Source organism: Mixophyes fleayi, chromosome 1 (assembly GCF_038048845.1).
Source record: "Mixophyes fleayi isolate aMixFle1 chromosome 1, aMixFle1.hap1, whole genome shotgun sequence".
Lineage (NCBI taxonomy): Eukaryota > Metazoa > Chordata > Amphibia > Anura > Limnodynastidae > Mixophyes > Mixophyes fleayi.
The window spans coordinates 251,246,912-251,273,869 of record NC_134402.1 but is presented as its reverse complement, the minus strand read 5'-3'; the positions used below and the strand labels follow the sequence as shown (position 1 = coordinate 251,273,869).

The window sequence follows — 26,958 nt, the reverse complement described above, 5'->3', positions numbered from 1 at the left end:
TTGAAAAGTCATTTTATACTTTGCTTTATAAATCATATAGCTGACTGGATAAAATCATTATAAGGTTGAAGTTTACATTTTAGTGCCGTATTTAGTTGCTGGACAACTATGGACATGATTATCACCTCTGTTTAAAACACAGAGGACCTCATTTAGAGTCAGACGCAAAGTCCGTTTTAGGTGCATGGAACAAAAAACACTATCACGTATGTGCAGCAAGAACCATATCCGCCTGCATCTTGGACGCAATTAACACTTGCGACAGCTTGCGACTCACTACGAGAGAAAGGGCGTAATGCGGAATTGTGAAGGCGTGACCATGTAAATAAATCCTAGTCGCAGTGAGGCGCAGACGCAACACACATCAAAAAACGCCTAAAGCTGTGCGGTAGGAATTAGGTGGCGCATGCGGTTAACTAGCTGCAGGAACTGCTCGCAGCTCAGTAGGGTATAACGAGTGGGTTGCGGGGTTGCTTGCCACTCGTAATACCCTACCAAGCTGCGTCACACTCCCACTCCTACACTTCTTAGACAGACTTTGCGTCCGACTCTAAATGATGTCCAGAGTGTGCCTATTAATAGTGTTTTCTGTAATGTGGAGCTTGTAGAGTCAGTTTATAATGCTGCTTTCTGTTAGTGCAATCAGTACTAGTTTATCTATTGCTGGCGTAAAAACCAACATCAACCGTAATGTTTGGCTTTAGCGCTTGACGTCAGTATCTATTTACAGTTTGGCTCTACATGTAGGTACACCATAGTCCTATCCAACCATTCAAAGCTCAGGCTCTGCTATTTGATCATTTGGGGGACCTATACGTGTAGTTGGCATATGATCACATACTCAAGCAGATAGTGATACTCTGCTAACCAGATTTATGGGTATGACCAATAATAATTAACTGATATTTATTCCTTTCATTTTCCAGGCATTGTTCTAGTTTTGTGTTAACTGTATTAGGCCAGTTTCCTGATATTGCTGTTTGTTAGGCCACATTAAACCACTGTTGACAATAAATATAATGTATTAATCTAAAAATACCTACACTCACTAGGTATATTATGCATGTCTTTATGTAGAAATATCTGTATTGCACTAATAGAGGAATTAGTAATAGTTTTAATGGAAATGGTATGAAAGATCTGACCTGATTCATTTGCACTCACAATTTTGACTCATCTTGTTGTGGCATTATTGTACAAAAATAATTCTTGCCAGAATAAAGAAAATTAATTAAATGAAAAAGTAAATTACATACAAATGAATAGACTTTGAATGGTGATGGGTGAAATTCCCCGAAAATATATTTCCATTCAAATTTGTACAATCAATCTCTAGATCCAGTTAAATCCCAATAATCTATTAAACCTGGAAGACTTCTATACTTCTCCTATTCCATAAATAGTGCTAGGAAACAGGATAGTTTCAGATCTTGCACAAATAGAACAATATTTCATGGCTCAACTATTTTTGTGTAGCTAAATGTGGTTTTAAAATACATTTGGATAGATTGAATCCTTTGGAATCCTGGGATATTACGCGGTCATCTTCTGTGAGTCAGAAGACAATGTTGTATCAGCAAAGTGGTTTTGTTCACTTCGCTTAGGATACCAGCTCAATCCAGGGCCGGACTCGCCATCTGGCACTGCCAGAAGGGCCGATGGTCAGTTAGGCCAGTCTGGTCCCCTGCGCAGCGATCATGTGAGTATTTGTATAGCCACCCAGGGCAGTCAGTTTCGGACAGCCTGTCACTGACAGGCTTCCTGGTGTCTGGCTCCTCCCCAGGAACCAGCCACCAGATGAAATGTGCCGCGCGCAGCGCTGCACATGTCTTGGGTGAAACCCGAAATTGCAGAAAAATGGAAGCAAGCTGTCAGAGGAGCAGACAGCAGAAGAAAGCAGAAAAAGGCATAAGACAGCAGAAACAAGTAGAGACATGAAGGTGAGTACACTAAATGGGGGGAGGAGGATGTCACTTAGAAAATGGAGAGAGGTGAAAGAATGCCACTGGGGGGGTGGGAATAAGAGACAGGATGCCACTCGGGGGGGGGGGGGGGGGAGAGACAGGATGCCACTCAGAGGGGGGTTGAGAAGAGACAGAATGCCACTCAGTGGGGGGTGAGAAGAGACAGGATGCCACTCAGCGGGGGGAATAAGAGAAAGGATGTCACTCAAGGGGGGAGAAGAGGCAGGATGCCACTCAGAGGGGGGGGGGGTGAGAAGAGATAGGATGCCACTCAGTGGGGGGTGAGAAGAGACAGGATGCCACTCAGGGGGGGGGGATAAGAGACAGGATGTCACTCGGGGGGGAGAAGAGGCAGGAGGATGCCACTTAGGGGATGGGGGGGAATAAGAGACAGGATGCCACTCAGGGGGGGGCAGAGACAAGATGCCACTCAGTGGAGGGAGAGATGCTGTATGGTCCATAATTATTCCCAATGAATATATAAACTCACAGTGTATGCAAATATAATTTAGTGGTGTAAATATGTTCACTCTGTGGCATAATATGATTTGGGGGCACTACTGTATGGCATAATGTGATTTAGGGGCACTACTGTATGGCATATGATGTGGGGCATAATATGATTTGGGGGCACTATTGTACAGCATAATATGATTTGGGGCACTACTGTATAGCATAATATGGTTTGGGGCACTACTGTATGGCATAATATGATTTGGAGCACTAATGTATGTTATAATATTATTTGGGGGCACTATTGTGGCATAATATCAACTGGGGGCAGTATTGTGGTATAATATGATTTGTGAGCTCTATGGTGGCTTAATAGCAATTGGGGGCACGTACTCAGGCATGAGGGAAGGGGGAGAGTGTTCATATAATGTGGGAGGTAGGCTATTAAATTAATAGTGGAGTTTAGGTGGGGCTAATTATTTCATTGGTGCTATTTTATTTGTGGGGTGATGTGGATCATTTTAATTTAATATTTGGGACTAGCAATTTAAGAAGGAGTGATTGGACCTTTAATTTAATGTTGGGGTGGTTTGGGGGCTATTAATTGAAAGTGGGGCTCTTTGGGGAAAAATAATGTCTATTTATTAAATGTGAATATGAATTATTTAATGGCAGTGATGGTTGCGGGAAATAGGTATATTTCTTAAACGTAAATGCTATTTAATTTATTGCTGGGGTTGTTTGGAGGGAGGGAAATAGGATTATTTATTAAATATGAATACTAGTATTTTAATGTTGAGGCTGGAGGGAGGCCTAATAATAAAACATGCGTTGTATTGATTAAACACCAGGGGGTAAATATATGAATCTCCGGATTCTTCATCTCCGGTGTGTTCAGCCTCTTCAGCGCTTAAATTTAAAGCGGCGCTGCATTGTAAAAGGAAACTTCCCTTTACAATGCAGCGCCGCTTTAAATTTAAGCGCTGAAGAGGCTGAACACGCCGGAGATGAAGAATCCGGAGATTCATACATTTACCCCCAGGGCTGGTTGAAGTGTTCTAAATTACATGTACCCATTTTTTTTTTCCAAATAGGGCCTCTAACATTCCAGGATCCAGACAAGCAGCAACTAAAGACACCAACAGCCACAGGTGGTGATAGTGACAAGAACAGGTAGGAGAGAGCAGGACAGTCTGCCAACTGTCCTGAATCTGGTGGGGAAGTCCCAAATTTTGGTGACTGTCTCGTTTAGTGAGATTTGTTCCAACTACAAGGACAGTTGGGAGGTATGTCCTGGTTCACATTGTACTGCTTGTGAAGACAGAGCTGCGTGCAACTAACAGTATTGCACATAATATTGCCTGTGTATTTGTCTAACATTTGTCTAAAATAATAACCATGTTACATAATCATCACCATTTATTTATATAGCATCACTGATTCCGCAGCGCTATGCAGAGAACTCATTCACATCAGTCCCTGCCCCATTGGAGCTTACAGTCTAAATTCCCTAACACACACACACAGACACACAGACTAGGGTCAATTTTTGTTAGCAGCCAATTAACCTACCAGTATGTTTTTGGAGTGTGGGAGGAAACTGTAGCACCCGGAGGAAACCCACGCAAACACGGGGAGAACATACAAACTCCTCACAGATAAGGCCATGGTCGGAATCAAACTCTTGACCCCAGTGCTGTGAGGCAGAAGTGCTACCACGTAGCCACTGTGCTGCGCATAATAGGGGCTCCATATCTTAAATACCCTGGGCCCCCCAAGCGTTAATCCAGCTCTAGTTAGCAGGAGAGAGTGGATAGCTGCTCCCAGTCTCTGGATAGGACACAGCAGAGCAAGCTGTGGAGCTCTAAGTCTCACAAGATTTGGTAATCTCGTGAGACTAAGAGCTTCCCTGCTCACTCTACAGGAAGTTCCCACCCTGATGGATGTCAGCAGCACCTGAAGCATAGATAAGTACAGTTGGCTGGGGGTGTCATAATGTGTCTGGGAGGATGGCGTGATGTGGCTGGAAGGTGTGATAAATGTAATGTTTTATTATAATGTATGTAACAATGCCCCATGTTGGCCATACCCACAACACAGTGTGGCCACGCACTTGTCGGCGCCGCTGCGCGGTGGCACACGTTTTTTTTCCTGCTGGAACTGAGGTGGGCCTGTGTACTTTAAATGCCAGGACTGATTTTTAGTCCCAGTCCGGCCCTGGCTCAATCTGTGAGAATTTTAAAAGCCATAAAGTTAAAAACTAATGAACTGACCCAAATGTTATACTACAGTTGTATTGTTGATCTCTATCCATGAAATTTCCGACTCCAACTAATAATTTGCACAGAACAGGAATCAACACAGACTCCGAGCGACACTTTTAAATCCATTAAACTTGTCATTTTGATGCTTTGAAGTCACGCAAAATATTGGACATTTTGTACTTATGTGTTTTGACATCTTAATGACTTTGATACCGCCAGTAACATGTTCCTCAGCCAGTAAACTGTTTTTGTACCATTGGTTTAGCTGTTTCCTGAACACAGTAATAAAGATTTTATACTTTAAAACTTCATGCCTGAGCCTTTTACATTTTATTTGCCAAGCATTTTTTTTTAATCTTCCCACTTCTCCCATAGTCATGTAAATTGCATTCATTGTAAAATATTGAGCGAGTAGGTAATTACGGAATAATGTTAAAATATCTCAGGAGGGTTTGTAAATGGTAACTTGTCCAAAGTTGATCAGAAAACATACATAATTCATGTGAATCATATCACTTAACACAATGTGGTGAACTGGGGCTAATAGCTGAATGTGCGATAGGGATTTCATAAGGATTATTGGACTGATACATATTAATACTATCGCATCAAGCACTGAATACAAAAGATACAAAGATCATAGAGAGAACTGAAAGGAATAGAAAGCAGAAATCTTGTGAAATGTATGGTAACAAGAACAATATGCCTGACAAATATCTGGAGATTTTTTAACAATTTGTTTGGTATGTGAGTTTATGTCACTCTAAACCACTGTATTAAAGTGTACAACACCAAATCATTTCTTCTTATCCACTCTAATAAGCATTTAAACTTCTTATCCGCTGCCTCACAGTTCAAGTTACTGAAAATTTGAAATATATATTTGAGAATGAGTGTTATGTAATTTTATACTTAGTGGTCCTTAAATTAATTGAAGTCAAAGAAAGAAACCTTCTTTCATAAGTTAATAAATTCAGTTATTCCAGGTATCTGCAATAGGAAAATTGGTTTGAAGTCCATAAACAGAGCACTTTGGGGTTACGATGTTACACCCTCCTTTATCATTGGGATGCAAGGGAATTTCACAAATGCCCCACACATACAGGTGCCAGGGTAGCAAATGATTTTTCTTAGCAGACTGCACAATGTGTATCTACATATGCAAATATCCCCTCATTAAAGTTTTATTTAAATAACATACACGCGCATCTACTATATTGTTTTGAAATTGTTGTAAACCCTGTTAAGACATTATGCCTACTGCCTCCTCCTAGTCCACTTAAATGTTTAAATAAAGAAAGTTTGAAGGTTCTGAATAAATCTTCTAGAATAATATGCTGAAAAGTTGGCAAGCCTATGGTGCCCCTGTTTGTAGATCGCCCCAGGCAACTGCTTAGTGTGCCCATGCGTTAAGACAGCTCTGCTGTAGAACAAGAGTGCAATAGTGGGTGATCAGGCACAGAGCATATTAAAAAACACTTGTTTAAATAGAGGCACAGGCACAAAACTTCCCTTTGTAAGTGAATCAAATATGAATAAGCCAAGCGGTGCGTAATAACTTGTTATGTCACAATTCAAATGCTATGTTGTACCTGTTTTTATGGGTGGGTGGAGCTATCTGGAATAGATAAGATCAGGATGTCCCTAACAGAGTGCAGGATTTCCACAATAAAGGGATAAATTATTCACAATGTTGCAAAAATTAAATTTTCATCTTGTGTTTGGCATGTAAATGGAAGGGGTAGAGATTTTGCATATATGGAGACTTTCCTGATGTGCAAAGCATTTTGGACCTGTTTCATTAAGGAACGTAATACAGTTACATGCCATATTTGCATAAAATCGCTTTGCGAGTGCTCAGACCTGGACTATATACCAGTGAAAGCAAGAACATCCTTACTTAGAAACAGGCTATGAATTCATGGACAGAACAGGGAGGGGAATGGGCGTCGTCATGTAGTCAATGTTCAGTAATGCTAAGCTTGAGTGCATGCAGCAGCACCCAATTCAAGCTTTGGACATCTCAAAAGTATGTGTTTTTTGTTGTATCTGTCACAAAACTCAAAGAAATGGCAGGATTCTCACAATCTGCCTCATTTAAATCCACCCATCAAAGAGGCACAGACTGTAACATGGGAAAGATTTTCGCCAGGAACCACCGCTAAGGGGGTTTGGTCTTTGCTGCTAACACCACACAGATCGTGGTTCCCCAGATAGGGTACCAGGCGAGACTGGCAACTGAGATGGGTGTTCACTGGCAAAAGGAGATATCAGTGAAGCTGGGCAGATTCAAGCATTGGAATTGGTAATTGAAGAGTAGGTCTGGAGGTAGGATACTGGTAACAAGCATAGCTGAAAAAGCCCAGATACTGGATACCAGTATTAGCTAAGAAGCATGGGACACTGAAAACCAGGATTAGCTGACAAGCACCAGATACAGGATTTCAGGATTAACTAAGAAGCATAGGACTGTGTATAGCAGGATCTCCTGAGAACAAATACAGGATACCAAGATTACACATGGAAACACAAGGAAACTGAATGCTAGGATTCATAAGAAAATACAGAAAACAGGAACCAAAACTGCAGCAGGCAGGCTAACAGAACATGAAGATCTGATACCATATTGCCAGAACAGGTGCTTTAAATAGGCAGCTGGATGAGGTGGGTGTGGTGCGCACATTAATGAATCAGGCCCTTGATGAGTACAAACATAACTAGTCATTTTCACAGGTGGCGTAATTCACTACTCATCCACTAATTTCAATGAGACACCATTTGCTCCACCTAGGCACTTTATGTAATGCCTATGAACTATAAAGCACCATGTAACCAATGAATGTTAAAATGTAAATTATGACACTTAAATAGAGACAGCCCCAATGTATTAAGTGTATTTTCACAGTAAAAACTAACAGTTCTAATTATCATGACAGGTGTGGTAGAAATGTAATTGTTTGCAATACCTTGATTTGAAATGTTACTTTTAATAGCCATGCAAATTTCATTCACAGTACAACATTCGGAAATGCTGTGTAAAATGTCCATGCAAATGCACAATGATATTGCTAATTGGGTGATTGTACATAAGTATGCACAGTACCATAAAAAAGCACAATAGTTCATATGGAAGAACAAGCTTGTTTTAGACAAACAACACTATCCAGCACTTGTTGGCATTAAGTACATGCATAGGATTGTGCTATATTAGGTCTGACCACTCACATAACAGTGTATATAAGTATGGTGTAGCTTGGGTTATCCAGCCCAATCAGCATTACTAGCATCAGGGTACGCAAGATACAAGTTTTCTCCATCTGTCTATAGTTTCAATGTGTCCCAGAAGTTTTCCTCAGTCTGTATGACTACTGTTCATGTGTATTTTATTTAAAACAGTGATATATAATTCTTTCAAGATTGTTAGCTAGAGCAACTTCTACTTGTTCTTTCCACTATTTCAAATACCACAGGGTGAACAGCAAGACTGCACCTGTATTCGAGTTATGGCAGGAATTGATTTCTAGTGCCAGAATTTGAATAGGTAATCACTAGGGTGCATCTGTCTCTTACTGGAGCTGAAACTAGGCACAGAGATTCATAGATCCTGCTGAACAGAACAAAGGTCATTCTGTCTCACCGGACGCACCATCTTGATTGACACACCCGTTAAATTCTACTGTACTTAGTAACTCATCCAGATGTCTTTACAATGACAGTTTTACATTCAACCATCCTTGGGGTAATAACCTTTTATTAAGCGAATATATTTATCATTTTCCCACCTTTCATTTTATCTTATATTTGAAATAGTTAATATATGATTTGAAGCACTGTCAGAAGTTTTGTAAGTTATGCAACACACATTTATTAAGTTCAATATAATATTTAAGCATTTTTGTGATATTAGGAACTTTGCATCAAAATCCTGAAACAGATTAAAAACGAATTCATCACTTATTTTGCTTGTTATGTAATATGCAATCATTATTCCTATAAACAAACATCTGTTACGTGAACTGAGCAAAAAAATAATAAAACAGAATCATAATGATCACACTGAATGTCTAATTGTGCACATACACTATCAATGTGTGAGGAACGGAATATTGCTAGAACATGTCATTTGTTAATTACTCACCAATTTATATTATACTAAACAAACGCATAGCTAAGACCAAGTAATAACATGTAATGTGATTGTCATGCATTGCAGATTACATTTTTCATCACCAGTAAAAATGTAGCAAGAAAAACATGTGTACATTATATCAGCAATACAGGAAAGAAAGATATCCAGTGTTCAGAGCAAGTACCAAACATTACTTCAAAACTTAGGCAACAGCACAGACTAGTGGATTCAGAGCAAGCACCAGTTATACGTTATGTGGATCTGCAAATTTAATATTTACTGGGATATTGTTATTTTTTGCAATTTACATTACACTTTTATATCTTTGTACTCACTATTTTGTTAGATAATTGCTTGCAATGTAATATTCTCATAGATTATGTATTGCAGATAATGTGTGTGCGCATAGGGTTGAGCTCATTGAATGAGGTTGTGCATATTGTAGCTGCATTTGTCATAGTGATATTATTATCATATGTTCACATTATGGATAATGTACCATGGGCAGATGTTAAACCGCTCATTAGTACGTTACTTACGACATTGCCAAACATATCCTGGTCGAGCTTGAGGACAGAGTTTGAAAGTAGCAGACATAAAGCAAATTATCACTAAGCTGCATATTGCAAATCCAACGGAGAATTAGTAGTCCTTGAAAACATGATGTGTTTGGATCACTTTCTTTATTAGATAATATAATCTCCTGGATATTGGTTAACTGCTGATAAAGCTCTATGTGCTATACATAGAAGATCAGTTGTTTCTATTTATCTGCTATTATCACTCAGACTCATCACTAAATTAAGTAAGGCAGCCAGCACTCAATCTGTGCTTAGTCTGGCAACAGACTCCCATTAGGGTATCTCAAATGTCAGAGGGAAGTATCAAAATGGGTTTCGGATTACCCATGTGTCATTGATGTATACATCATGTCAACTTCAATCAATCTTATCACTTTGCATGGAAAAAAATCAATAAGGTATTATATATTATTTGTGCAATATTTCTCTATTCTAAACAGTCTTAGTCAATGTTTCTCAATTCTTTATAGTTCTAAAAACCTTTTCTTATTACACACAGACTACCTTTCCTAAAACATAATGAAATATATTAATTCAAATGAGAGCTGCAATAGTAAACATATGTAATCCCCTGTCCCTGTGTGTGGTCTTGGTGTGTACGGGTAGGTAATGCACCCCCTCACCTTTGCTTTCTTCTCTGCCCTGGTTGGCTTATGGGTGTGGGCATCTGTGCCCATGCACATGCAGGTTTTACATCAATGTCTGTAAGTGGGCACACAGGTGCTGTTGCACGATGCAGTACAATAATTGTCGCAGTAAGTTGGACGCCAGACCATCTCTATATTGTCTATTCTCTCTCAGCCCTGCTCACACTTCCTCCCCCCCACTGTGGTGGTGACTATTCACTTGTGTGGCTCTGACACTTTCTTTGTAATGTTCTCTCAACCATGCCCAACCCTCCTCTGTGGGGGTGACACTTCACATGTTTGCTGCCTCTATGCTCATAGCAGGGTATCAGGCTATGGACCCACTCTCCAGATTGCTAAGGGATCCTGGGACCTCCTATCCTCTGTCCTGGGTCTCTAACTGTAACACACTTCTGCTCATTCCAGCCTTATGTTGCTAAGCAAACATTTTTGGTGTGTCTTTTCTGGGTCCTAGTGCTGGGGCCACGTCAGGAGGTGTGAACAACAATGCAGAGGGGGTGCCAAATGCACCTGCTTTGCAGTTAGCCCACACAACATTCATACATTCATACTGTGATGGTTATATCACAGTATGTGATGACATTATATTGTACTCACCTTTGCAGGTTACACAGAAAACCTCCTATGATGAGCTGGGTGCAAAGTCTTGCTAAGCACTGCAACCCTGTCCCCCATTAAATCAACATGACACTAATAGTGTTTTCCTGCTTGTCTATCAATTTTATATTAAACTCATGGAAATATATGTGTGCATTTTAATGGCTCAAAATCAGAAAAAATCTATAGTAATTATGTTGTTCCAACTGTATTTGCTTTTGCTCTCCAAATCTAACCTTCAGTTCATTACTGAAACAAGGATTTCATTGAAAATAAGTTTTCTTTAGCACATAGTACATGGGAAAGCTGCAAGATTACCAGCCACAGAAAGGCAATGGAATGGTTATAATGGCGCTCTATTTTTAATGTTAAGGTACAAATAGACCCTGAATGAGCTGCAGAGGGGTGTAGTGATCATCCAGAACATTATTATTGTTATTTTTAATAACATTGTTATTATTGTTATTTTTATTGGCTGAGATTTACTTTTTATTTTCTATTGTACTTTGGACATATTTTAATATTTTTTAATATTTTTTTATATTCTTTCAATTACATATTAGCTATCCCCAACAGCGTGAACTTAACCCCTTGTGGGTAGCTGGTTGTTAGACAGTAGGGCAATACCTCCATTTTTGCATTAGAGAGGATAGCCAGCATCCATAAATATATACAAAAGTATTCTTCGTCTAGAGATGATGACCAACATTCATAAATTTGTACAAAAGTTTCTGGAGCTTCTAAGAACTGATGGTAGTTGAGATAAAGCCGTGGCTATGTAGTTAGGATAAATTTGTAACCATATAATACAGCCTTTCTTTTCAAATGCAGCAATGATATTTAAGGTGTAACTCAGAGCTGTAACTAGACATTTTAGTTCCTGTAACACGAAGGAAAACTGACGCCACCTAGCCCTCAACTGTAACCAAATTAGCCTAAATTATTCATTATCCTTTGCTTTTATTAATAATAAAAAGTGTTTAAGAATGATTTCCAGTGCTATACATATTACAGGCCATTCAGTTCTGTGTAAACTGGTTTGTTTGTAAAGTTGTTCATTACACTTTATCACCAAAATAAGGCTATGCAAATATTAAGCCCTTACCTGCTAATAAAGCAAACCAGAGTACATGCAAAACAAATGAAAGTCTATAATCTGGTTAAGTGTATTGATTTCACAGTGGAATACTCCTCACAGATGCTATTTAAAGAAAAAAATGCTGTAACTGGAAAAGTAACTGTTAAACAGTAAATGTGCTACATTATTTTCTTTAATTAGCTTCAAGAAAGCAGTGACGGGATGGTGAAATAACTTAAGACAGTGCCTCATTTACACCCAGGAGGCATGCCAAAGGCAATGTAATGCAATGTCTCTTAGTATGTTATACCTTTTTGTGCTTATTGTCATATGGTTTTGCCTTCTTTTTTGGTTGAAATTGTAGCAATAATTTATTTTAGTTTACAATGCTTATACTTTGGTTATTTGTGCACTTAACATGGTGTTATTTCCTAAACAGAATCGAGAAATGTACTGTAACAATGTATTTTTAAATATATGGCAGAATAAGTTCAGCCATTTAAAGTATTTATTGGTCACAATATGAATGTTTTTATATGTATATTTGTTTTTGTATTTTGTAGGGAAACCTTCAGAGAGATCATCAATCTTTAACCTCCCAGACATTGGCCTCATTTCTTGGTAAGACTTTAATTTCACTTTAAGTGTAACACATATTGCATTGTATTTAATGTATTTGTCCCTTAAGGCGCAGATTAATTGAGCATTGTAAAGCTTGCCACATATGTTAGGGTCAAGCCTAATGCATAGCCACCTGACAATGGCGTCCCCAAGGCCAAATATTTAAATATTAGTTACATGGTATGTGTAAATCTTGCATTTAAAAAAAGATAAGAATCCAATTTTCTTTGAAGAATATGCAAATTCCAAGCCAAAGAACAAGTACATTTTAACGATCCCTATTTAAAAAAAATATAGGGATAGTTAAAATGCACTTGTTCTTTGGCTTGGAATTTGCATATTCTACAAAGAAAATTAGCTTCTTATCTTTTTAGAATACAGTTTGTGGTATGATCAAAGTCATTAAATGAATACTGAATTAGTAATTCTGATTGTTTTGCTAATGACTTGTATTACAGATTTTGTTTAATGATAGCGACAGCAGTAGGCAAGTTCATTTTTCTAATCATAGTGTCTCAGTCATTAGTCAACCTCTCTCATTTGACCTACATATAATATGAAGGATAGAATAGTAAAACATAATGGTGAATTTAATAGTTTTTAGTATGGTCAATATATGATTTTCATGCAATGTCGAAATATGCCAAGTGTTTTTTCCCCCCCTTTTTTTAAAAAAAAAACCATTTCTGCGCATAAAAATGTTTGACATTTAAATTTTGGAGATATTTTATAACGTATGTATTTTTTTTAGGAAAAACTTGATAATTGTAAGTATTTTATAGATGAATTATAGTAACAAAATTATAAATTATAAATAATAAATAAAAATAAATAATATTTACAATTAATATATGAAAATAGATCAGTAATTATAACAACTTTCTTCTAATAAGCATAATGTTTGGTTGTTGATCGATCATTTTTAAACCTATGAACAAATTTGTGAGTTAAAAGTGCAAAACACAGAAGAAGTATAAAAAAAACCCACATGTATAGTAGGGGCACTCACTGATTATAAAGATATAAAACTTACATTTTATTAGTTCATTTTAAAATAATCTGAATATCCCTAGAGAATACCTGAATCATGCTAGTAGCGAAATAAAAACAAAAATTATACAAAAATGTGTAGAATGTGAAAAATGAAATAAATATTAAAATGGCAGAGAAGACTGCCAGTCCTCACTGAGCTAATGAAAAGTATCCTTCTAATTATCTTATTTTAAATGTTGTAAAGGAATATATATTCCTCACGCTGCTAGAATACCTGTTATTATATACAGGTTATCAAGGAACATATAGATAAACAAATTAGATTAATACTTGGAGGGAAAGGATTAATCCTTTTGGGAGAAACATCTGTTTTAATAACTAGATTTATTAAGGTCCTTATATGAATATAGATATATAGATATACCCTTACCCTTATGTGTGACCCATTAGGTTTGCTATCATGATATAATATAAATCCTCCTAGTGTATTCAATTACTGTTGACTGATTGGGTATTCAAGCAAGATATACACCAAACTCACTGTTGTCCTCAACAGTAATGATAGGTTTACTTAATTAACCTTATTGTAGCTGAAAGGATATGAGATAGCAACATATCACGTTACTGTTGCTACAGGGATAATAACTCCTTTTATTTCATGGAGTCATTAGACAAAGTTTACATGAAACGTGAGAGTGCTGTGAGGTATTTATAGATAATCAACCACCCATCACAGCCTCACGTATGTCCTAATTGATGTTTAATAGCATATTTACTCTTAAGCTATTATAGGCTAGCGCTGTGAGATTTAGGACCAGCGTATCATGTCCAAAACTGTCTGTCTAGTGTTAAGGCATAATATCCTCCCTGATCTTATTCCTATGTTTAGAAGCAGCGTGATTAAGAATTATTTCATTGAACTCAGCGAGCGGAACGCCGACGCGCGTTTCCCTGACTCGCTTTTACCAGGCAAAAGAGTTAAAAGTGATCAAAGATTACCTTGTATTACACTTCAAAAAAAATAACAATTCACTATCACCAATTGTGCAGCATAGTCAGATATTAATGATTAACATATTGTGGTTTATACTGTAGGTATCACTAGTTGTTTGTGCCCTGGGTACAGAGTTTTGTAATTCTGCTCTATTCTTGCGAAATTTTAGATCATAGACTCTTTTCACTATGCCATGTCCCTCTTTCGCCATGCAATGTCACACAAGACTATGATATTGAAGGAGTGCAATTATGCAGTTGCCTATATATAGAGAGAGAGCTAAAAGAATATATTGAGAATTACCTTTTCATTATACAATAACACAGACAGCCGCATTGCACATACTCAATGCAGATTTTTTTAATTATAACTTTTCTTTCCCACCTGATTTTTGTTTCCACTGTGATATTGCACCTCCTCACCTCTCAAACTTGCTTACACCCTGGACTCCTATTTCTGTTGTTCCCCTCTTGTGTAGCTCCAAGATATTTGTCTTTATTAGCAAAGATGGCAGCATTTATACACACGTTCAAAACTAGTTTTGCACACTGGGTGATTTGGGTAATAATTACGCATAGTTAACTTTGTCTTTGATCTGTGAATGGTAAGTTACAAACATTTGTTTAACATTTTTCAGTGGGAACAACTTGGCACACTTTATATATGCAAGTCACTTGCAAATGTAATCACAGAACAGGAAATGTCTGTACAGTTAGGCAACTAAACTAGTACAAAAATTTTAGTTTATGATATACTGTATGTTTGACTTGTGAATATGCTTATTTATAGATGGCATTAGAGCAAGTAATCCTATGTAATTCTTCAAGCTTTTACCACAATACTTTTCTAGTGTTCTACATGAAGTGTGACTGTCGTATGTTATAACACAGCACAAAAAAAGAAGGACTTAATACTTATATCACCTTATGTTCATGATTAAACTGTCAAGGCATATGTTCCCTTTATGCTCATCAGACCCATCCTGTCTCCAGGATGGGTCTGGTTATGTTGCATGATAGTTACATGAAAATCATTATTGACAACCATTATCTAGTAACCAAGGGACGGCCCATATAAAACTGTGGTAGAAAGTTGTGTAAAATCTAAACATAATCAAAACTATGGATGAAAGTGTAAGACTCAATTTAAAACTACATTCAGTAATATGTATGAGAGTGTTAAATAATTGACATGACAACTTACTTATGCTGTGAGCAAGAACATTCTACAATAATGTAAATAACCAGAAACCCCTAAAAAAGCAGCACTGAATAGTGACATATAGGTGTGTCCTTAACTTGAAAAACCAAAGGAAACCATGCCAGGATACATAAAACCAGATATAATAGTATATAAAAAAATACTTTTAATGTGTCAATAAATAAAATACATAAATTGGTAAATTGGTTATAAAAACCAAACATTTAAAAACCACTGGGATTAAAAGCTGTATAAATGGAATCACAAATGGTGTCTATAAAAAGACAAAATTAATGAGTATGTCCGTATAGCTGTAGTAAATATATGGTAGTTCATATAAAGATATAGTCACAATGGAATCCCTCCAAGATTTCCAACAAATCGGCCCATAAGTTTGAATGATGTATAGCAATCAATAGAATGTCCACTGGTAGAGGAAATAAATTAATATAACTCCCTTAATTGTCTCAGCGGTTCCAATGCTGCAGTTCCCTGCTTATGACTCTGTTCGGGTGCTCTTGACACAACCGTCAGAGAAAATTACCCAGAAGCACAGCGGAATGTTCCCTCACCATCAGTGATGTTAGTAATAGCAGAGTTAAGTAGGTCTTCACATGCAAAAGCTGGAAAAAAAGCTAAGTATTTATTACCCTGCTTATGACTCCGATCGGGTGCTCTGGATACAACCGTCAGAGAACATTACCCAGAAGTACAGCAGTATGTTCCCTCGCCATCAGTGATGTTAGTAATAGCAAAGGCAAGTAGGTCTTCACATGCAAAAAGCTGGAAAAAAAGCTAAATATTTATTACAAGTCTTGCAATATGCCAAGAAATTCAACTGGAAGGTGCAAAATGCATCCCATTATTATAATATAGTCCCAATCTTTCGGACCTTAGAGGTGCCTGAGAAAACAAGTACTTTTGTGCGGAAAAAGAGGTTATGTGTCTTCAAACAAAGCAGTGAATTCCTCTGTGAATTTCTCTCCATCTTTTTAGCACAATTAAATAACCCTATCCCACAAACTGAAATCTCGGTTTTCGACTTGAGTGCACTAGATGCATTTGTCTGCCTTATCTTGAAATGTTTGCACCCCCACTGCACTGTCATCTTGGCACGCAAATACAAGTGCTTGCCAGTAAATACAGATGCATTTACATAAAAGTAGGGACAGAATATAACACAAGTTCATTTGCACCATGAGACTGCACTGTTTGTGCATTTGTAAAATACCCTTTTTGACTTTATAAAATTATAATACAGATTCTATTTTACAACCTCAGTACCAAGTTTAAGTTGGCCTGGCAATGTCCCCATTTTTTCTTTTTTATTGCTCATTATAATGATTTTTATTATATATAATAGAGGCAAGTCACAATGTTAATGATCATTTCTTTATATTGCTCTTTGCCTGTTTTGAGAATACTGAATATGATGAGCATAGGTGATGCGGTCCAAGAACAAAACAAATATTGGCAACTCTATATCGTATAAGTATGTGGGATTGAATTTTCTCAGAAATATGGTGATCTGCATTGAACAACGGTGATTAAATTCAGGTTTGGCTAACTGGACAGTGTATAGTTATAGCTGAATGACTTCTGGAATGCCTAAGGCTTGATATCAGGGTCAGAAGATGACTCCACACACAGGATTATAGCGGCCATCTCCCAATTAGACTTAACAACATGGCCTATAATGATCTTATCAAATTCAATTCACTTATTATCAGCGCTGCAATTGTTTTCATACAGCACATTTTATAAAAACATACAAACTTTTAAGTTTTATTAAAGTCTTAGACCACATTTATAGAGGTAGCTACCACACATATGAAGGTTTCACAAAATTACTTGGATTAAAAATAACTATGCAAATAACTTAAACAAAATGTTCTGTAACAAATGTAGAAGACTAGCCCTTCATTTTTAATTGTTTTAAAATTTGGCCTGGTTTATAAAAATAGCTAATAATGGTCAAATACACAGTAAGATCAGCAGCCGTCCAAGTAGAGTTAAATCTCCTTCATAAATGACAGTGAATTCAGTAAGTAAATAATTGTTCTTTGTCAGACCCATAAAATGAATAACTCTTTTTACACTTATTGTATATTGTTAATGTAAAAAAACCAAAAACAAAACACAAAGTCAAATATATAAACTGATTTGCCCAAAGCAATTACATTGTCAGCACCTGCAAGTATATTACAATTTATTTTTATATATACACAAGGAAACACTTTTTTTGTATAAGGAAAACAACAGTTTCCTTAACAGCTACTGTACATAGTTGATTGAGCTATACAATTGCACCATACAGATCTTCTTGGTAGTTTTTACACCTTATGACAGCTTGTTGTCGTGTTATTGCAAAAAAATACACCAAAAAACGAAAACAAAGTTATTTATTTTATTTTCTCCATATTTAATAGACCTCCCACTCTTAAACTTTTTAAAAGGTGCTCTGTTAAGAGGAAATAATCAGAATTTCTAAATCTTGGAATAACATAATATTATGACAATAATTAATAAGAAATTGCATTTTAAAATTGTTTTTAAAAGAATCTGCCAGCTACATTTAAAAGGATTGTATATATAAATGTTTTATTATATTTATGTTTGGATGCATCTAAACGCTATTCCCTATAAAATGCTATTGGATGGTGAAAAGACATTTCATTGAAAGTTATGGGCAACACTCATTATCTGGCATATAAGAGGGACTATAACAAATTGAGTCATTCTGTGGTAGTACATAGGTTATATAGGAACCCACTAAAAAACAAACATATAACTAAATGCACAATCTCAGCCCCTTGAACTTAATTTAAAAAAACACATCCCACAACACAAAATCTTGATTTTGCATTTAAAGTTAATATGAGGAGCATTGCTGTGGGTAGCTTGCATTTAGAAACAAACGTCTGATGAACCCACATGCTCTCAGAGAAGGAAAAACATTTTGCACTATTAAAGTTATGCCATAATTTGGCCTCTATCAAATTGACCCTAGTCTCTCTGTCTGTCTGCGTGTGTGTATGTATGTTAGGGAATTTAGACTGTAAGCTCCAATGGGACAGGGACTGATGTGAGTGGGTTCTCTGTTCAACGCTGCGGAATCAGCACTGCGGAATAAGTGGCGCTATATAAATAAATGATGATGATGATAACGATCTGCTAAGCCAGGTGCAAACCAATAGAATGGATACAATTGATCAAAAATAGATGCATAACAAAACAAGATGGTTTTTGCACTGCATGTCTGCAGGTCTCCAGGTTTGTAAATGACTATTAATAAATGCTTATTATGGCTTTGTACTGTGATAGCTTGTAATACTGTAAGCACAAATGAAAAAAAAGTGATGGCAATAAGATTGTATATGTATTTCATATGTGAAATTAAATATGAACCACAGGCTTGTGATATATGACTGATTGTAGAGTTGTCTAGGGAAATGGATGTGTATTTAATTATATAAGGCAAATAAAAAAATAAATGAAATAAGCTGCATTGCCAAGCACAAGTACATTATGTATGTAATATTCTTACTTATCAATAAATTAATCATCAATTATTACCATTAACCACAATTCTACAAGTAAATTGTGTATACAAAGTGAAGCATAATGTCTTACTGTTATTCCCTTTCATACTGCACGTATCAAGGACATGAAAATTGGAAATGGCTTAGCTGTTCTCAATTCAACCAAGCAATTCCTTGCAATTATATGCCACTATGGTGATTTGTACTGCTACCTTCAGGATGTGAAATCAAAGCTAACAGCTTGAAACACTGCAGCTGATCAGTCATTCGTCTGCTGAAAGAAAGCTCTGTTGACATTCCATTTGTACTTTTGCAAACTTTGTAGAAAGCTTCTAAAATGTAAGATCTAAAAAGATTTTACAAATACGATTTTATTTGCCTCTGTTCATAATATAATTTATGTGTTCCAATATCTGAATGGTAATTACATATGCATGAAGTAGTTTTAATATATTAGATGCCAGGTTAACTTTTCTGTGCTCCTGCTATAAAGTGAATACATTTACACACTACTTACATTAGTTAGATAGATAGATAGATAGATAGATAGATAGATAGATAGATAGATAGATAGATAGATAGATAGATAGATAGATAGATGGTGTACACAGTAATGTTCAGAAGTGCTACAATCTAATGACTTTAATAAATACAACTAAAGCAAGTACGCTGTTCAGGGGTTTCAACTTGCAATCTCTTAACTCCTGTATTCCAAAGGACATTACTATTTTCAAATGTGCATACATTTTGCCATTACAAACAATGTGCCAGTCAAATAATCTACTGTATATATATATATATATATATATATATATATATATATATATATATATATATATCCCTACATATCTATATATATATGTGCATATACATATATATATATATATATAACATTTGTAAGTTGAGAAATATATTTTATTTACAAGTAGTGGGGATCCTGTTCACTAATTAAGATAATGTTTCATGTTTTTTAAACAACAACTGTTGTAAGATATCTTAAATGTATTGGTGCTCTGTATAATACCTTTCCCAACACTTGTACAGTTAGTAGTATTTTACCCCCAAATAAAACAATTTAACTGAATATTCTATTTTAATTGTACAGCAGTTACACCAGGATTCTAGAAGTAAATGTTTTCAAAAAACTTATAATTATTTTCTGTTTCAATTTTCAGTATATTTTAAATTGAAATGCAAGCACCACACAAACCATGATGTCCTTATGACTGTGAAGCTGACAATTTAATAATATATTCACAAATATAGCACAAATAGTGTAAGCTATTACTTGGTTCATATTCCTTCTATTTAACAAAGCTGACATAAAACATTAAACAAAATGGCAGAAAATATAACATAACTCCACACTAGCTTATGCAAAACAGGGTGTTTCTTGGTCTAGTTAGTAATTCCACAGGTATTTGCTCAAACTTTTGTTTGCCAGCAAAATAATACGACATCATTAAGCATTTCTGAGCATAAATTATAATATATTATGCTTGAAAACCCTTTTTATGTTGTAATTCTGATTTCCCTTGGGAAAATGCAGAACATTTGCTACCAATACTTAGAAAACCTTGTTCTTCCACATAAATTATATATATAAAATTTGTAGTTGCACATAAAAAGCAATTAAAAGAAATGTTTCAGGAAAAATTAGTTATTTCTTTTCAAGCAATGTTTGTCAATGAATCTTAGAGTATAGAGAAACTGGCTATATTTTGACTACTTATAGCAAATATAATTTTGCTATGCACTGTATAGTTATCTAGGTGTATACATTTGAGAAAAGTGAAAGGTCAAAAATAGCAAATGGCAAAATATATCTACTGTGTATGTAAGTAACTAACTTTTCATGTTAGAAAATAAAATAACAGGTGAGAAATCAGTAAGTTAAAAAAATCAACTACTTTAGTTTCTGTCTCAATTCAGTGAATTCAGTTTACACTTGAGATGTCCTATGGATCATTGTACAGTTTGATCATGTCATTTTTTTGTACACAGAACAGTGCATATATCTCCAGGATGCGGTCATTTAACATCTCAACACCAGTCCATGATATTCTGTCCTGTCAAGCTCTATAAATGTTGCACAATTTCAGTTTGTCTGTTAACAGTGTAGCTTTCCATTGATCAGGTATCTGCTTTTCAGTACAATTTTCATGAAGGTTTCTTCTCTATGCAAGGTTTTAATTTCATACTGTGCACTAAAATCTACAAAATATATCTGATGCTATTCTATATTTGTGGTTTAGATCAGACCATGTCAACCATTCACAAGTCAGAAGGCAGATATGGGTGACAAAATGTTGGAGATGGACATTATGGGGCTCATGCTAAACTGAATGCAAATTAAGTTATTGGCGTATGATGCGCTGTTTATTTCTGCACAAGTGCACAATGTACCAGTTCTAAAACTGTATTTTATGTCAGACTAAATCAGTCAAGTTGGGGATGTTTAGCATCTGTGATGGCTAATAATCAGAAGGAGGTTTAAAAATGCATATCTACTTCCCAATCTTCTGATTTGTTGGATCATTGTATCACTTGGATATATCCCTATTATATCCAATCTTCTTTTTGTTTGAAGTACCCAATATGGTATTATATTGTTTTCTTTCTTTATTATTTTTTTCATATGTTCTGTCATGGGCAGCATATATCCTTCTTGTTTGCATGTTGACTCTGCCATGTATCTTGTGTTTTCCACTTTAAAACTGTGTTTTATATTTCTGTATTCAGGATATTTGTCAAATAGTTGTTTGATGCCTATGGCATCTTTGTCCACCACTATGTATATTACATAGCACTCTTCCAAGAAGCCAGTAGACTAGTTATCATGATTAGAGTATGGTTTGTATGGTTCAGGTTACTTTGTTACTCTGTCTAAACCCACTCTCCCATTTGCAGAGTGTATTACTGGGGGGTGGAAGGGATATTACAGTGTCGAATTCCACATTTTTGCTAAATGTTCCTGTGAGGATAACGGGTTTAACGTAACCTTCTGGCCACACAGCTGGCCTACCCGGTACCTGCTCAAGGTTCAAAATCACCCAGGCAAATATCCGAAATTAAACGAATAAGTTTATTTAACAAAATGGTAGCACCAAACAACAATAAACATATTTAGATAATAACTTGAAACACTACAGTCTGGCACAGACAAAATGCACGGTATAATTAACACACCTCATCAGTAACCTTGTCACTTTCAGGGACTGCTGTCTATCAATCCAAGCTTCTCTCCCTCTCTCCTTTAAGGCTACCAGCAAGGTAGGGGCCATGAGTCACTGTCACTCTGCTTTTTTGCGAACACACAGCTCCCCAAGACCTGGAGAGGTAGATCAGGGCAACGGCAGTACTCCAGGGACCGATTGTCCCTTTCCTGTCAGGGGCAGAGATCTATATCACAACGCCAGCCTGTCTTCAGCTATCACTGGGTAATGAATGCCAATTTGCTGTTCTCTGGAGCTGGTTTTTAAAGGCAAAAATTACCTCCTTAGGAGTTTAAGGATCTGCATGATTGGTCCTTTTCTGTGTTTACCTTGTCATAGGTAAACATAGAGACAAAGGGATAGCAGATGAGCCACTCTTGATTTAATTAGGGACAGGTGTTGGTCTGTGGCTATGCAGCAGAAGTTGTTTAAACAGAAGCGATCACAATCCAGACACATTTATATTTAAATACACAATGCAGTCCTCTGTAATTAAACATAGAGCTCTGTCTGTGAACCTTTTCCCTATGCTAGCACATACAGACCCACATCTAAACAAAGACAAGAGACCCCCTGGTGTGATGTATATTCATAAAGGACTGGTGGACAATAATCATTTTGCCTAGGCTGAAACAATGGACTAGTCTGCAAGATAACAGAACATGCTGGCAGACACTTTAACTACTTTCAAATAGAATATATACAAGTTTAAATATAACTGAAAATATGGGGAACCAGAGGGTTAGAAAAAGTATATGTTTTTATAGTCCACAGTTTGTGAGAAACGATGTGCAGACTGGTTGAGGCAATATTAATACCTCGTTTCTCCACAGTTCCCTCATTAATATGTTACATATCCAGGTCAGCTGGACAGATCAGATAGGGGTCTCTTAGTCTCTGTGGACATGAGTAGGTGACTGCTTGCACAGGTTGATAAGCTAACAACCTCATTTCCAAGGATGCAGGATAAAAATTGGATACAAGTGAAGTGTATGACATGGTACTCACGCATTTCGGCTACTACACACATAACAATATCATGACATTAAAGGATTTGATGATAATGTTCAACTTTGTATAAAAGATTTGCTTGCAGAATTTTGCACAATGGTACATGTTACTTAACCTAATATAAATATTCTATTATGGGCAGGATAATTGACTACATTACTATTCTTTTTTACATATAGAGTTAATTCTTTGTACTGAGACTATACTCTCCCTTCCATCAGACAATATGTTATATACTTTATTTCTTATTTTTCTACACTGTATACTGTGTTAAAGTGACTAATGCATTAGTAGCTTTCTCGTTGATAACTGGATAGTGAACTTGCAATATCTGCACAAACAAGTAGCTTTCTATTTATGCCACTCAGCAGCTCCAGCTAATTATTTGCTGCACTTGTTTGGTTACTTCAAGGTATTTAAAAGGCATAATTATATTAAAAATATTCTTTACATATACTCTGCCTCTTAACGCTGGCAATACTTAATTTGTAATGCTATCAAATTTGGGCCAAACTATTGGATGTGAATTTTGTTATTCACAGGTAAACAATAACCTAACAAAGCAAATGTGAAAAAGTCAAGTTGCATGGGAGTTATATGTTATCCCCAAAGAATATAGTCAAGTAAAGGTAAGCATTAAATAAAGAGCTTTCTCCTTGACCCAGATTTTATACTCTCCGCACATGCATTCCACATAGTCTAACTGAAGCTACTTTGACTCGGCTCTAATAATTAAATACCTCATGGCATTTTCAGAAATCAACCATGCAAAATAAATAATACACTGTAAATATGTGTGTATGAATAAATATTACTTAACTTTGTTATTTCCTTTATTGGAACATGATTATTTATGTAAATTTATTGTTTCATTATGATATTGCTTTTTGGGAAGAGGTTTTTGGTAGCTTGTGTTTATCACTTTTGCTCTACATTAGCTGTAAATGAAGAGGTGTCTTTGTCAACTTAAAGTTTGCCACATACTGTTGTAGGAATAGTGACATCAACAATCATTAAAATGGTGTTATATTCCATACAGTAGAATGATTTAATACTCATGTATACTTCTGTTTTAATTAGAAAAGAGATACTTACAATGTATACAATTAAATAGTCACTAAATACTGTTTTATTTTACAAACATAGGGCAAAATCAATCATTTTAAATTTGTATATTCTGAATAATAAAATTTAATACTTACATTTTTTTTTATTTAGAAGTAGATAGTTTAGAAACAATTTTACTATGAATTTATATTTCTGGAAAAAATACAACATTAAATGGAATAACAATTATTTGCAAATCATCAAATAATCAAATTAAAAAGTCATATGATCACTCACTGCCACTGACCATACTTATTGCATGTGTAGTTTACAGCTGGTTGATATTTGAAAGTAGGGGGTTTAAACATTGCAAGGTGTCTGCTATCAGCCTACTGTACATGTATAAAGTTTACAGTCATGGCCAAAAGTTTTGAGAATTACACAGGTATTGGTTTTCACAAAGTTTGCTGCTTCAGTGTTTTTAGACTTCTTTGCCAGATGTTGCTATGATATACTGAAGTAAAATTACAAGCATTTCATAAGTGTCAAAGGCTTTTATTGACAATTACATTATGTTTATGCAAAGAGTCAATATTTGTAGTGCTGACCCTTCTTTTTGAAGATCTCTGCAATTCGCCCTGGGATGCTGTCAATCAACTTCTGGGCTACATACTGACTGATGGCCGCCCATTCTTGCCTAATCAATGCTTCGAGTTTTTCAAAATTTGTGGGTTTTTGTTTGTCCACTCGCCTCTTGAGGATTGACCACAAGTTTTCACTGGGATTAAGGTCTGGGGAGTTGCCTGGCCATGGACCCAAAATTTTGATGTTTTGATCCCGAGCCACTTAGTTATCACTTTTTACTTATAGCAAGGCGCTCCATCATGCTGGAAAAGGCCTTGTCTGTCACCAAACTGTTCATGAATGATGGGGAGAAGTTGCTCTTCGAGGATGTTTTGGTACCATTCTTTATTCAAGGCTGTGTTCTTAGGCAAATTTGTAAGCGAGCCCATTCCCTTGGCTGAGAAGCAACCCCACACATGAATGGTCTCAGGATGCTTTACTGTTGGCATAACACAGGACTGATCATAGTGCTCACCTTTCCTCCTCCGAACAAGCATTTTTCCGGATGCTCCAAACAATCTGAAAGGGGATTCATCAGAGAAAATGTACCTTTTACAGTATATCAGTCTGTCCCTGATGTTTTCCCGGATAGAAGTGGCTTCTTGGCTGGCCTTCTTGACACCAGGCCATCCACCTCACTGTGCATGCAGATGCACTCACACCTGCCTGATGCCATCCTGAGCAAGCTCTGACTAGTGTTGCCCCGATCCCGCAGCTGAATCAACTTTAGGAGATGGTCCTGGCGCTTGCTGGATGTTCTTGGGTGCCCTGAAGCCTTCTTCACAACTATTGAACCTCTCTCCTTGAAATTCTTGATGATCTGATAAATGGTTGATTTAGGTGCAGTCTTACTAGCAGCAATATCCTAGCTTGTGAAGCCCTTTTTGTGCAAACCAATGATGACTGCACATGTTTCCTTGCAGCTAACCATGGTTAACAGAGAAAGAACAATGATTTCAACCACCACCCTCCTTTTAAAGCTTCCAGTCTGTTATTCTAACTCAATCAGCATGGCAGAGTGATATCCAGCCTTGTCCACATCAACACTGTCACTTGTGTTAGGAAGAGAATCACTGACCTGATGTCAGCTGGTCCTTTTGTGTTAGGGCTGAAATGTAGTATAAATGTTGTTTTTGGGATAAAGTTCATTGGCATGGCAAAGAGGGACTTTGAAGTTAATTGCAATTAATCTGATCACTCTTCATGGCATTCTAGAGTATATGTAAATTTCCATCATTAAAACTGAGGCAGCAGACTTTGTGAAAAATAATATTTGTGTCATTCTCAAAAATTTTGGCCATGACTGTATTTAGAAAACCCCCTTCACTCTAGAACTGGGACCCTTAAACCGGGGCATGTGTGGAGTAGTGTGGGAGCACCTAGGATTTGAAACCACCATCACTGGTCACATGGGGTTAGCAAAGTAAAATAGACCTCAAACAATTACTCCAGGTCCCCAATGTCCAACTGTTGTGGGCATGAAGAAGGTAATAGTCCCTGGACTAGTGCATAGATTTCATAACTCCCACATTTTTATGTTTTTAATTTTTTTTATTTTTTCCCCTGGGTACTCTAACATCAAAAGTCTAGTCGCTTTCATGAGACAGTCCTTCACTCTTTTCAGACTGGAATCAGAATTGTTCCTCCAATAATATGCTCTCTTTAATTTTAGAAATGTTGTCCTTTCCTCTCTTGAAGTCCTTAAACACCCTAAAATTTGTTATGAATGCCCATTGGCAGACTAATTACAATCCAGAAAACAGGCTAAGGTCAAATGGCAGGCAGTAGTCAAAACCAGGGTCAGTAAAAGGTCCGGCTTAAACACAGCAAGTCAGTAAAATATTCAGAAGCATAATGTTGAATAAAAGACTCCCTGACCTTTTTAAGATTATTTCTTTGTTTGCATTAGATTCTAATTCACAGATAATGCATAGTTAAAAGACACTCCAAAATGTATCAAAAATTTAATATAATCAAATTTATAAAGATATATATATA

The 26,958-nt window shown here is 36.3% G+C and overlaps 1 protein-coding gene across 24 annotated transcripts in view; it reads left to right on the top strand.

Annotated features, from left to right (window-relative positions):
- Positions 1–26,958, top strand: part of PTPRD (protein tyrosine phosphatase receptor type D) — a 1,423,918-nt gene that overhangs the window by 423,794 nt on the left and 973,166 nt on the right. For all 24 annotated transcript variants that reach the window (XM_075209451.1, XM_075209482.1, XM_075209417.1 and 21 more), the window contains exon 4: positions 12,277–12,334. The gene's annotated coding sequence lies outside the window, so the exon portion shown is untranslated. The remainder of the gene's footprint in view (positions 1–12,276; positions 12,335–26,958) is intronic.